The sequence below is a fragment of the Amblyomma americanum genome, chromosome 1 (assembly GCF_052857255.1).
Source record: "Amblyomma americanum isolate KBUSLIRL-KWMA chromosome 1, ASM5285725v1, whole genome shotgun sequence".
NCBI lineage: Eukaryota > Metazoa > Arthropoda > Arachnida > Ixodida > Ixodidae > Amblyomma > Amblyomma americanum.
The window spans coordinates 73323627-73335367 of NC_135497.1; the positions used below are offsets into that span (position 1 = coordinate 73323627).

The 11741-nt window shown below is 46.8% G+C and overlaps 1 pseudogene; it reads left to right on the forward strand.

Moving 5' to 3' along the window:
* The first annotated feature begins 710 nt into the window (after positions 1–710).
* On the forward strand, positions 711–6273 carry LOC144105519 (uncharacterized; annotated as a pseudogene).
* The last annotated feature ends 5468 nt before the right edge of the window (positions 6274–11741 follow it).

An 11741-nucleotide genomic window follows, 5' to 3' on the forward strand; every position in this document is an offset into this window, starting at 1 on the left:
AGCGTTTATTCTCTGACCAACTCTGCCCTCTTCCTGTCCCTTAAGGGTATACACCTACCATTTTCCTTTCCGTAACTCGCTTCGTTGTCCTGACTTTAAGCTCGTCCCTTTTCGTTAGCCTTCACTTTTCTGCCCCATAGGTGAGTACTGGTAAGATATGGCTGTTGTAGACTTCTCTCTTGTGGGATATCGGTAAACTGCCAATCATGATCTGAGAGAACCGGCGAAATGCGCTTCACCCCATTCTTATTCTTCTAGTTATTTCCCTCTCCTGATCCGGGATCGGTGGTCACTATACCTGCCCTAAGTAGACGTGTTCCCTTACCACTTCCAGAGCCTCGCTGCCAATTGTAAACTGATGTTTCCTTAAGAGACTCTCGAACATACTTTAATTTTCTGCATATTAATTTTTGGATTGGTCGTTCTGCCCGCGGGCTGTCTATGTCATTGATCGTGCTTTGTAAGGTGTGGCGCTGCGGTCATCGAAGGGAGCGGACGTGTCTCTCATCTGCTTCTACTATTATGATAGTTTTCGCAGTGCTAACTATTGAGTAGCAAGTTTTCGTGGTTACCAGTGCCTGCTGAACGGTATCCGATACCGACTAAGTCGAGATTTGCCCAAGTGGCATGTAATTTCCTCATTTTGCGGACGATTTCCTCTCGATTCACGTGTGGTTTTCGCTAAGCCTACCAGTAGGCTTAGCACGGGTATGGCTCTGGGCGGTTCGGCCCCGGTAGCCGGGCCAAGCCGTTAGGCCTATTCAACGAGCATCAAGACCCAGATGGACACAGCGATGGAGATTAGTATGCCAATGAATGACGGAAAGCAAGATTTTGGAGTTGCAACTTGGCGGCCATGAAGGAAGAATGAGTGTTGTAGCCCAAGGCGAAGATCTTATTTTCAATGATACAGTGGGGTGGACGAACTCAGACATGTCAGCCAAGCAAGTCGACGTCGGTTCGAAAGTTGGTGAGTCCTCTTCAACTAACCATCAACCTAGGTAGCGAGATCATGTTAATTATGCCAGAAGAGTCGCGGCAGCAGTCACGAAGGCAGGACGTATGCCATCGATAATGCCGAAAGACGACATCAAGATTATTGTGAGACAACGTGGCGGACTCAATATAACCAGAACGGATGCTTCGATCATCATGTCGGCCATTATTGCAGCGGCAGGTGTACCGAAAATGGAAGCCAGCTGAAGACACAATTTACACCAATGTAGCGAAAAATATCATCGTTGTGAGTACCCCAGAACAACGTCGTGCAGGGTTGTTTCTCAGGATGCGAGGACTCTTTATAGGAGGAAAGACTCAGGGGCACGACACCGGTCGCCGCACAATGCTCACCGCACTCCGTATGTTTCAGCTGCTGTCGTACTGGCCACCTGCTTGCACGTGGTGCCGCCTTGATCTCCCGCCCTCCGATGATCACACCGCAGCGGCCCGGAATTTTGGACCAAATGCCGCCTATTCCACGCTCGAGACGTACCATTCTCGACGATAATCGCCGTCCCCATCTGGAAACCATCCCTACCGGTTACGTCATCAACCACTGGACTCAACGCTACCCTACTTAACCAGCAAAACCACCCGGTCCACTCGGGGCACGACACCGGTCGCCGCACAATGCTCCCCGCACTCCTGATGTTTCAGGTTAGTTATCTTAACCATTGCAAACAATACCACAGTAGTAAACGTTTTTTAGTGACGGTGTCGTGCCTCTACGACTCGAAGTGGCGCGATGTTTTTCGCATGCTCACTGATATTCTAGCTTTCAATTACCTGTCACAAATCATGCTGTTACTATTTGGTGACGTCGAACTCAACCCTGGCCCTGGCACGCCTAAAGAACCATCACCTATTGAGGCCCGCATTCACCGACTAGAAGAAAGTTTTGCAGCACTCCGCTTAAAAATAGCTAACCTCGGTGTGACTCAAGTCTCGCACGAAAAACAAACAGCCGCTTTAAGCAACCGTCTAGCGAATCTTGAATCACCAGAACACTCACCGAATACCGACAAAACGCCTAAAGAGACAGACCACATACAACGCGAGATCGCAGTATTAAAAGCTGCTAACATCGACACCAAAAACCGTATGCGCCGCAACAACTTGCTTTTCTTGGGCCTTGACGACACAAACACCGAATCATGGACCGAATCAGAAAACAAAATTGTTCAACTTTGCGCAGATCACCTTGACGTTCAACTAGACCGGAGTAGCATCGAACGTCCCACCGTATTGGAAGTCACTCCGACGGCAAAAAGCGCCCCATTATCGTAAAATTTACACAGTTCAAAACAAAAGAGAACATTCTTTCCCATGGGCGGAAACTTAAAGGGACCAACTACGCCATAAGAGAAGACTGAATTTCCTACGCGCCAAGCACGTTCAAAGCTGCTTGAGTTCGTTAGACCAAAAAAAGCGTGCCTTTAAGCTTTAATTTGACAAGCTTTACGTAGACAGCAAATGCTATTATTATAACGCTGACACTGATAGCGTTCTGGAAAGCCCAAACTCAGCAGCTAGCGTCCGCAAAAACGCAAGACTACCCTCCGCAAACACCCAACTAAGCGATACATGACGCGCCAAACAACAAGTACTTTCACCCGTAATTACACAGCGTCCATCACTATACCTCGACGTGAATATTGCGTTCACGAATATCCGGAGCATTATCCCTAAACGAGACAGACTCGAAGGTTGCATTACTGATATTGAAGTGGAAGTCGTGCTACTCACTGAAACCTGGCTGAGCGACAATATTAGAGACAGTGAAATATTTTCCCCCAACCTTAACTACACAATATATTGGCATGACAGGAAAAACAAGAAAGGCGGAGGCGTTCTCAAAGCCATCAAGAACACCTTGTCTTCGTCTCATATCTTTAGTGACGACACCCTTGAACTCACGTGGGCATCCGTGAATGACAGGGCAAAAAAAGTCGTTTTCGGTATTTGCTATCGGCCACCTGATAGTGATTCATCCTTCTGTGACGCGCTGAGCCGTGCTTTTAACGACATCAAAGATAAATTTCCAAGTTCTCCCGTCTATTTATTCGGCGACTTTAACTCCCCTAACATTAGCTGGCCCTTACTCTCAGTGCTTAATGGATCACCTTCCAACGAATCAAAACGCTTCCTTGATCTAACACTTGACTACAACTTACACCAAGTCATTACATGCCCCACAAGAGGAAGTAACATTCTTGACCTACTTCTGACCACCTCCCCCGATGACGTTAAAGGCATAACCATATTACCAGCCATTAGCGATCACAATCTAATTCACATCCGCCTATCATTGCCCATCACAAAGCGGTCCCCAACGAGAAAGATAATAAACGACTACAAAAGGGCGAATTTCGATGCCAATAACCTTGCATTATCAGAATTTTATAACTCTTTTGTTAAATCCTATTCTGCTCGCTCGGTCAATGCCAACTGGGAACTTTTTAAAACTACAATGCTCACATTGAAAAACCCACACATTCCGTCCTTCCTTGTAAAATCCGATCATAACAACGAATGATTCAATAGAGACCTGAAAAGGCTTCTTAATAGGAAAAAGCGTCTTTATCGTAAGGCTAACTTGCATAACCTGTCTGAAACTTGACAGCGATACCATCAATGCGCTAAAGAATACAATGAAAAATTATCCTCCGCCAAATTCAATTTTTTTTCTTCCGACTTACATTCTATCCTCCAAACAAACCCTAATAAATTCTGGCGTATTCTCTCCCCCAAACTGCGATCCTGTAGAATTTAGCTTCTTGACGCAGACCGTGAGCCCATAGACAGTAATATGTGCGCGGCAATTCTCAATAATTACTTCTGTTCTGTGTTCTCCTCAACAACTAGCAGCCCCAATTTTTTGCCAGCCATTGCCGCAATACCCATGCCACAAGTCACAGTCACACCGGCAGGAATAGCGAACTTAATCAGTTCTCTCAAAACTTCATCATCAGCTGGCTGCGATAATATAAACAGTAAACTCCTGAAAAATACTAGTTCAATCTCAAGCCTTATCCGACATCTAATTTTTACCCAATCATTGGAATCCGCAGAAGTCCCAGATTACTGGAAGATAGCTGAAATCATTCCAATATTTAAGAAAGGTGACCGCACAAATCCTTCTAACTATCGTCCCATTTCGTTAACCAGCATTCCTTCAAAATTACTTGAACATGTTATATCGTCCAACTTAATGAGCCATCTAGATTCAATTAACTTCTTTTATCCCCACCAACACGGTTTTCGAAAACACTATTCCTGTGAAACACAGTTGGCGGAATTCACTCATGACATCCTACACTTTATGGACAATAACCTTCAAATAGACGCTATTTTTTTAGACTTGTCCAAAGCCTTCGACCGTGTTCCTTATTCGCACCTGCTCGCAAAACTCTCCTCCCTAGGCATTCCCCATAACCTAATAACCTGGATTGATCATTTCTTAAAAGGACGCATGCATGCAATTCACGTCATGCAATGGCTACCGCTCATCCCTTACCGATGTATCATCAGGTGTCCCACAGGGGGCTGGCTTATCCCCACTGCTATTCCTCATTTACATCAACGATCTTCCATTAAACACAAGCACCAAATTAAAACTGTTCGCGGACGACTGTCTAATATACAGCCCCCTTCGTGATCTCACCGATAGTCACCTGCTACAAAAAGATATCGACACAATAGCCAAATGGTGCGACACATGGCTGATGCCTTTAAACCTCGATAAATGCCAACTGTTGTCGTTCTCTCGAAAACGCGCAGTTATTCATCATTCATACAATATAAACTCAGTTACGATTGTCCCAACAACGTCATATAAGTATCTTGGATTGCATCTGACATCTTCACTATCTTGGGTAAACCATGTCCAAAGAATATGTTCAGATGCCTCCCGTGTCTTAGGTTATCTACGACGTAACCTCAAGTCAGCATCTCCCGAAGTAAAAAAACTTGCTTACCTAACATTTGTTCGTCCCAAACTTGAATATGCATCATCCATCTGGCATCCCTCTGAAGCCTACCTCACCACCGAACTTGAAGCTATCCAAAACCGCGCGACCCGTTTTATCACCTCTGAATACACTAAAGAAATTAGCATCACTGAACTCAAACGTTCTATCTCCCTCCCCACACTTGAGTCACGCCGCATTATTTCACGCCTTTGCCTACTACACAGCTTTTTTTACCATCCGACGTCAAATCACCACCTGCTGAAACCACAAATCCGAACTTCCAGTCGCCTCAGCCACAGCCACCCCATAGCCAGCATCAAGAGCCGTACTTTAGCAATGAGCAGTTTTTTTCCTGACGCAATAACCCATTGGAATGCCCTGTCAAACGACATAGTTTCATGCAACGATCGCAAAACATTTCGCGCGAAACTCACTAGTCATTTTCAGAACACGTGAACCTGTAATTGCCCTGTACTTTTTCTTGTATTTTTGTGCTTTTTTCTTTTATTTTTTAATTTTTTGCTTACCATTTTGTAACCACTTGATCCTCCTTTTTTAGTGTTTTTTTAGTGTTTACAGTTTCAGTGTTATTTTCATTGTGCCTATGTTTTCATCATGAGTGCATTTACACAAACCCATTTGTAAGCCCCTCCTTATGTAATGCCTTCGGGCCTTTAAGGATGAAATAAATGAAATAAATGAAATGAAGTCAGTACTTATCAGGGGGAACAAGAGGATAGAGTGAAAGGAGTAATAAGAGGAGGAGCGATTGAAGACTCCCCATCCGAGATTAATCATAATATTGTAAACCCGGCCAATCCGCTGGCAATTAAGGCACACAGAATTGGGAAATACGACAACAGTAATTGTTCTGTTTGAAGGACTCAAGATCTCTAATTATGTGAAATATGGCCTCACCCTCTTGCGGTGTGCACTGTATCGGAAGCATTTCGATATGTGTAGACAGTGCGGAAAAGTCGGACACAGAAGCGATGTGTGCCCATTTCCTGATACTAGAGTTTGCCTTGCATGCGGTGAAGCTAACCCTAACGCGGATCACGAACGTCATTGTAAATCTAAATGCAAGCTGGGCGGTGGCCAACACGTGACCGGCGCCCGGGAGTGCACAAACATGTTCAATGTGCCCTATGTTGTCAAGCGCAGACAATGTAATCGGAAGATGGACGACTTGCACAGCCAGCAGCTGCACCGTCTCCCAGAACGGGAAGCCGACTTCCCACCACTGCGGCAAACCTCGGTCGCGTGCACAAGACGGTCGGAAACACGCGGCAGTAGCAGGTAACGTTCTAATAGTGAGTGAAGTTTGAGTCGTAACCGAAAACCGTCACAAACTAGAGAACGTATTTTTTGGGCAGATACCCTCAAGGAAGCCAAGATGCCAGAGCGACAACCCTCCGTGGAGAACGCTGCCGTCAAGGCCCTTCGTGCGGAGAATGAGTAACTCAAGCAGAAGATCGCTGCTCTTGAACACACAAACAAGAGCATCGATGAGAAGCTGGACCAACTCCTCGCACTCCAGCAACAACCGCAACCAGCGCCGCCACAACCGCAACTCCGAGACCAGCCGCCGGCGGAACCCGTTACCCAGGGATCCGTGCCCGAACAAGATCCCAGGGCTCACCCAAGTGATACGGAACCGACGCCCAAACGACGAGCACTCGAGGCTGCCAAGGACCGAAAGATCTTAGCGCGACTTGACAACTTGGAAGACCGCTCTGAAGCATTCAGCAAGGTGACCAACGAACGCCTTTCGAAACTCGAACAGACGTGCCAGAACATGCAAACTTTGATGATGCAGGTGCAAGCACAACTGCAAATGTTTATGACGCACCTTGGACTAAGTGGAGATCACCAGAAAATGCAGCCCGTCTTTGAAACAGGTCAGCGCTAAAAAGACAAACACACGGCGAGAGAACGGCGACACGACAGAGATGAGCGCTGACCTGTTTCAAAGAAATGCTTCACCAGCTAGCCCAGCACCAAGTTTTACTAATGCAGCCCGTCATCCAGAAATCCATGCCTGGACAATTTCCACAATGACTGCCCCAGTAAAAGATCTGGTATGGCATTGGAATTGCAATGGTTACACAAGAAAAAAAGCACTACTACAACAGCACCTCAAGCACCTCACCCGCAAGCCTGATGTCATTATGGTACAGGAAACACAAAGCGAAGTCACGCCGAAGCACTCTAGCTACCGCGCGCACGCAAGTCCACCCAGGGCGCGAGTCGCGGCCACGGGAGCTGGGCGAGGAGTCTGTATCTTCGTACGCAAAGGAATTACATTTGTGGAACACGACCTCATTGGCAACAGCGCGGTTGAGCACTGTGCATTGGAAGTTATTACGTGCAAGAAGCGCAAGGAGAGTACCTTTCTAGTCACGGTATACAGCAATCCGGCCCATCGACAGCAACGATTTCGCGCACTTATACACAAGACAAGCCGACTGGCTGAAGGAAACACACTACTGATTGGCGGGGACTTTAGTGCACCGCACCAAGACTGGAGGTATCCGAAAACGACCGTAAAGGGCCGCAATCTACTAAAAGTCGCAACAGATGCCGGGTTTCACTTGCTCACGGATCCGGCATACAATACACGCATTGGCACATCGATTACACGGGATACTACTACAGATCTCACCTTCATCAGGATTGAGGGAACCTCACGAGGGGCCCGATGGCGGAACACGGGCGACGATTACGATCGCGACCATTACATCATCGAAGTTGATTCTGCGCGGTAAATATTTTTTAAAAGAATCTATTCCGTTTCTTCTGCGAACTGCTTGCTGGTCTGGCAACCTCTGATCGCTGACGTCACAAGGGCATACCCGCCCCACGTCGTCTGCTGCGCTCTGTTGAGGTACTTGCATGCACACGTAGACGGCGTTCGCTCGAAAAGTTTTTCTTTGTGTCGCCGTGTGATGTCCTGTTGAGCTACACTTTATCGTGTGAATACGTGCACCGGAACATTCGTCCGGAAATGAGACATCGAACGCAGAAGCCGGAATGTCATTCCGGAAGTGTGTCAGGAGCCGGTCGATGCTGCTTGATTGGCCGCCGCGAGTGACTGAAGTCTCAATCAAGTTGATAACCGACGCGAACCTGATATCCACATGAAAACCTAGTCGTATGCGCTTGCACAAGATTACGGGAGTCTGGTGTCTACGGGTGCAAGCCGTTCCTCCGAAGTATTGCTGTGCATGTTTGGAGGCCCTTGCTCACCGACAACACTGGCCATTTCTTCGAAATTTTATTATTTTATTTCAGAATCACTGCGAACCTTCACAGATGGCCGTAGGCAGGAGTGGGACATACACAATGAAAAGGGAAAAAAAAGCTACATAGCATGAAGTGAAAAAAAAAGACAGCTTAACAAGACGGGAATCGAGCAAAACATAACGCGTCATCAGCCCGCTTCGGCAGTTGGCCTGTGACCAGAAAAGTGGGTAGAATGTCGTACACATCGGCACGCTGTTCGTACAGTAAATGTGACGTCCACACATAGATAAAAAGAGTGAGAAGGAATTAAAAAACTACACGCACGAAAAAAACGCTAACAGTAACACACCAGTACCACATGCGTACAGGCAAAGAACGGCGTTCAAGGAAATGAAATGAAAGGAAATGAAATGAAAAAAAAACGAGCAGGAGTAAAAGGAGAATGAAACCATACGTATAATGCCACATGCACAAGAACACTAAGATCAGTGGAGGAGCACCACACGCGAACTGATTAAGATCGGTATTTCAATTTTCATACAGGAAACCCGACAGTGGGGCATCCGCAGCATACGAGCAGGAAGTGGGTTCCACTCACTGGCAGTTCCAGGGGAGAAAGAATTCTTAAAAGCATCGGTTTAGCAGGTGTATTCTTTCAATTTTCTGGAATTGTCTCGGTGCATAGTCCGACGAGTAAAAAGTTCCATATACTTCTCTCTATCCCATTCTCCTCCATGACCGCTACCCCGATCAATTCCTCTCCTCCTGCAAACTCTGCGGGAAACCGGAAGACTTTCTCCACGTCCTCCTCACATGTCCTACCTTCCCACATCCTCCATCCCCAACCACGGCGGGGTCATACTGGGAGACTCTCCTGGCCTGTTCCGCTGCTGCTGACCAGCACCGCATAATTTCCACGGCCTGAAGCGGATAGCCCTCTAAGGGCTGTCCGTTGCTTTGTAAGGGCAGCCCCCTAAGGGATGCCTCGTGCCATGTTAGGGAGTTTGCCCCTCTGTATTGCTTGGCAAGAAACGTTTTCAAAACCGCCACCTCAAGCGCGCCACGAATGCCGGCTAAAACATTGAAAGACATAAGAGCGCAAACTGGCAACACGGACGAGGAAGGGAACAGGACGAGCGCTGGCTCACCGCCGCGATGGCTCAGTTGTTAGGGCGCTCGGCTACTGATCCGGAGTTCCCAGGTTCGCACCCGACCGATGCGGCTGCGTTTATAATTATGGAGGTAAAATGCTAAGGCGCCTGTGCGCTTTACGATGTCAGTGCACGTTAAAGATCCCCAGGTGGTCGAAATTGTTCCGGAGCCCTCCACTACGGCACCTCTTTCTTCCCGTTGTCTTTCACTCCCTCTATTATTCCTTACCTTACGGCGCTGTTCAGGTGTCCAACGATATATGAGACAGATACTTTTGCGGGTGAAGGTAAGGCTATTAGACTGCAAGGGTTCCCAAACTGGGTTTCTCGCGTGCTGCTTTTGTCGGTTCCTCGAGCATTCGCACTGGCCTGACATTTGAGCAGGTCTCACATGAAGTTATATTTGCGATACCAGAGCCATGCCGGAGCAATACCAGATGACAGAGATACCAGGATACCGGCGCATGGCGTTCAAGACGTGCAGTGCTATAGCTAATCGTGAACAAAGTACTTATAGGATTCCTGTTCGATGCTTAGTGAAGCAAGGGTGTTAATTGCCATTGCTCTTCGGTATATGCACCGCATCATTTTGTAGAACTGTCCTCGCAAGTAATTCAATTTGTAGGTTTGTGTTGCAGTCATGTAAAGTACGAGTGCAAACATACGCTAATGATATAGCCATATTCTGTGTTGACAATGAAAGCTTCAGTCGAGCAGTACATATGGTCAATAATTTTGTAGGATTAGTGGAATCGCTGTCAAATGACAAAAATGTAGGGAGTCTTGGCATGGGCACTTGGAAACAAAGCCTCGGGTATTTGAGAATGTGACTTGTGACTATCAGGACAGTGACCCATACTGGAGACAGCAGAAAAGGAGTTGAGGAACAAAGCAAAAAATTAGGGGCCAAAACAAACATCACTGTTTGCACGTCCAACCGCATGCAATATTTTTTTTTTGGCAGCAAACTGTGGTATGTACGGCAAGTATTGCATTGTTCAAGGGTGAATACACCAAAGCTACGCAGCACATTTACAGTGTTTATCGGGGCTTCAGCTTGTGGGAAAACAAGTCGAAAAAGCCTTTACCGCCGCGTACGGTCTGGTGGCCTTTCTTTGTAACACTTATTCTTGCGTCAAGTCGCTAACCGGTTCATCTGGTTGCGAGATGTGCAGGATCCCTTTCTACGTACCATTTGTCAGGTGCGCGCGGTAAGAGCTTTGCCGATGTGTGTTGTATCAACTGTTTGTCATGTCACTTGGTGGAACTTACGGCTAATTTCGTGAAATTGTCCAAGAAACCCGTTTATGATGTACCCGATTCTCACTGCATTATTTAGTCGGTGTTACCAAAAGACAGCTTTACAGAGAACATGTTGAAGTAGTCATGCCTGTTCCTGTGTTTCGGTCATTGTACTCTCTTGGACCATGGCAAAATGTATTGAAGTGTGTAAAACGAATGCCTGTACAGCCTGCTGTTAAAACTTTCTTTTGTCAACTGCATGTAGGGGTTCTCCCCGTAAAGACATAGATGGTGGATAAGAGAATTTTTGTACCATGGAGTAATAATAATAATAATAATAGTTGGTTTTTGGGGAAAGGAAATGGCACAGTATATGTCTCATATATCGTTGCACACCTGAACAGCGCCGTAAAGGAAGGGATAAGAGAGGGAGTGAAAGAAGAAAGGAAGAATTAGGTGCCGTAGTGGAGGGCTCCGGAATAATTTCGACCACCTGGGGATCTTTAACGTGCACTGACATCGCACAGCACACGGGCGCCTTAGCGTTTTTCCTCCATAAAAACGCAGCCGCCTCGGTCGGGTTCGAACCCGGGAACTCCGGATCCCGGGTTCGAACCCGACCGCGGCGTCGATTGTCTTTTGTGCAGAATGTCGGAGGCTGTTGCGCATGTATTTATAGATTGTTGGGATGGCGTTTCTTTTGGGATGCTTTACATCGACCGCTGATGAAAGATTTCCCTGTAGATCTCTATGCATGGTATTCGGGTTTCGGCAGTCGAGAATGATGACGGTGTGCCGTATGATACGCTCATGCTATTGGGTTTGCACAGCATGTGGAAGCATAGAATCGATCTTCGGAATGCTTATTTTCATGTCAGAGATATTCGTCAGTATTTTGGTGACTCTATTCTTAAAATCTTACAGATAGAGAAAGAAATACTTTATTGCACCAACTCTTGTCCGAGTTGCGTTTTTCTGGGTATATTCGGCGTGACCTGAGCACCAACCTTAGAGGTTTTGGAAACTCAGCCACGTGTGGCAAAGCCACGTTTATCTGTAAGTGCACTGGAGAAACTTCATTCATTTACAGTGACACCGGTTGTTCGTAAACCGGCTCATCTTTCCGATTCCT